Source organism: Physeter macrocephalus, chromosome 16, assembly GCF_002837175.3.
Source record: "Physeter macrocephalus isolate SW-GA chromosome 16, ASM283717v5, whole genome shotgun sequence".
Taxonomy (NCBI): domain Eukaryota; kingdom Metazoa; phylum Chordata; class Mammalia; order Artiodactyla; family Physeteridae; genus Physeter; species Physeter macrocephalus.
In genome coordinates this window covers 30,298,579-30,301,832 of record NC_041229.1, presented here as the reverse complement: position 1 = coordinate 30,301,832, position 3,254 = coordinate 30,298,579, and positions in this window count along the sequence as shown.

The window sequence follows — 3,254 nt, the reverse complement described above, 5'->3', positions numbered from 1 at the left end:
TGCTCCGCAACAAGAAGCCACCTCAATGAGAAGCCCACGCACTGCAACGAAGAGTAGCCCCCGCTCACCACAACTAGAGAAAGCCCGCGCGCAGCAACAAAGACCCAACACAGCCAAAAATAAAAACAAACAAATAAATAAATTTATTTTTTTAAAAAGTAAAATGTTTCATTGTTAATACTCTACATTAACTTGTATGCTTTAAAAACTCTATCTTAAAATTCTACTCTCTTCCTCACCTCCTCACACAGTGACAGCATTAATATTGTTAAAGATAAATTTTTGGCTCAACAGATGAAAAGGCATTTGTATTTAAGAGAAGTACTCTTGAGGGTCAATCTAACATTCCCATAGAAGGCCCTCATATTCCCATTTAAGAAACACTAATCTAGAGTACTTCAAACAAAGTAATACTCAAATCAACAAAACCTATACATTATACATAAAAATACTATTACTGTAAAAAATGGATTATGTCAAGAATTTTACTGGAAGCATTCGAAAAACAAGAAACCATTAGACAATAAAAGACATTGCAACAGAGTCAGATCAGCACACAATACACCATTTTTTATCTCCTATTCAAGTAAGTTACCTGAATCCCTAGGCTATTTCCTAAAGATACCATTCCTTGTTAAAAATTATTGGCTCCGAGGGTTTGGGGGACAAACTCTCCATCCTCTCAGAGAATCAACACCTGGCTCTACTTTTCTCCAGTAGTATAACATCTGTATGTTATTCTGTAAGAAGTCATTTCCAATTACAAAGCACCATTGAGTATTTCATACCACATAAAGGAAGTAATACTGAAAATTTTACAACAGGAGTTCTGGGAAGGCACTTAAAGCTAACTAGCTAAAAGAGCTCCAACAGTTAGAAGGTTTCTTTTTCATACTGCAGGCTCCTTAATACTATCTTCTTTGCTTATACTACTTAACCTCTTGATCAGTAGTTTCCCAATAAATTATGTTCAAATATAAATTAAAAAAGAAAAGACAAGAAAGGTCAAGCCCACATTCTGAGATGAATGAGGCAGAGTAAGTTTGCTTCCAAAATAAATGAATGTTATGACTCTAAGAAGTTAAGAGAACTAGGAAGAGCAAGAGAGTACAGCAAGCATGGCCTGGGTATAAGCGGGCTGTTGACTTAAGGAAGAAGTAAGTTTCATTTAAATTTTCAGGTTCAAATTCTAAAAGGTATCTTTGGATAAGTAAGCAAACTAAATAGTTCCATATATTTTATTTATTTAAAGTCATCTATAAGTTTTGAGTGTTCCTTATTTCACTTTAATATTGAAGATGACAAAGACAATAAATTTTGTTCAGGCCATAAATGGACAACTTGTAAAATTTCATTTAAATTATATGTTTTGGAATTAAATAAAAATGGGCAATATTCTTCAAGTTCAGAAGTTGTTCCTTGAAGAGTCAAATTATAAAGACTCAAATGTCTAAAAATCAAAATGCTTTACAGTTGTCCCTCAGTATCTGAAGGGGACTGCTTCCAGGAGCCCCCAAGTTTACCAAAATCTGCAGATGCTCAAGTCCCATAGTTGGCCCTCCATATCCACAGGTTCTGCATCCATGGATGCCGAATCCATGGATACAGAGGGTTGACTGCGTACTTATTTTTAAAAATCTGCCTATAAGCAGACCCACACAGTTCAAACCCATGTTGTTCAAGGATCTACTGTACTTATAACAAATTTAATATGAAAACATCATTCATGTCATAACACTGTATGCTCAGTTCCAATAATTCAGTGATTCTAATACTTAGCACAAGTATTCCAGGAAAATTAACCTTATCTATAAGACATTTAAGGGAAAAATTATTTTTCATATTATATCAGTGTTTTACAAAGTTGTACAAAGTGATTTTATTAAGAAGTAAAACAGCAATCATTTTCTCCCAGCCCATTAACCAAAAAGCAAAATAAAATAAAATAAAAATCTTTAAAATGCTATTCTCCCATAATCACTTCTGTAATCACTCATTAAATAAATTCACCATTAAAAATCAACCTTTACCTTAAATCCCAATAGAAATGTCCTTATTATGGAAAAGTAACTTATTTACTTTTCTCCACTCATACAATGAAACTAGGAATGTTACGGAGGTTATGACTTGACTGTAAATGTGAACAAGGTTTTCGTATCACTGGGATATTGGATGGTTTGAAAAGGAATGTACAAACAGCCCGCTGCTAGTCCAAAAGATGCTTTTCGTGTGAATTAGAAAAAAGGCTGTCCTGTCCTCAAGATACTTTATTGCCAAGTCAGAAATATGATAATTAGCAATGTAATTGTATCAATGTAAATGGCACCCTTGAGTTGGGCACAGTTATACCCAGAGTTCTCCCGTAAGTCCTTATTCTATTATATATTTTTTCCAATATATATTTTAACTAAATCCACAACATCAGAGCTAAGGTTCCCTTATGACCAAAAAAGAGATGGGGGAGGGGTGTCCTCAACAAAACTCCCCAAATCACAAAATGACAGTTAAAAACGATCATATATATATATGCCACTAACAACAACAATAATGATGATGATACAGCTTCAATACTAGTCTTAATTTCTCTCATAAGGCTGTCTGATTTTGAAACCATTAATATATGAACCTTGCTCTTTCAAATATAAATGAAATTTTTAAACTGACAGAATACAAAAAACTTAAAATTCACATTAAGAATATACATGCAATGCTGATTTATGCTTATTGATAATACTATTTAATGGTTAGGAAAAAAAATTACTAGACATAATCTTTCCAATTCTAAACTGTGCAGATAAAGTATGTGCACAGTATGTTGGCAGCTTTCACAGAAAACCACAGGTGAAAGCTGGAGCACTTCCAATATCCAGAAATGTATTTTATTAGCTGAATCAGAAAATCATTACCCCAGAAGGCCAATAAATATTCTTTCTAATTGTGCAGAGATGAATATAATGAGCTATACCATCAGCAGACTACATTGCCAAATATTAAGATTGTTTAAAATCTTTAAAATTCCACAAATTCCCGGTATGACAGACCTCTAAAATTCAAGAATTAAAATTTACAAAAATAAATACCACTCTGACACTCAAGGGACATCTTCACTTTAAGGCCTTTGTCACAAATCTGAATCTTTATTGTTCTGAAATAAATGTTATAAACATAACTCAAAACAAAAACTTCAATATTCAGTCTCGGAAGAGGTGTGGCTCAATGCCCATAACATGTAACAAGAAAACTTCCTTTAAAAA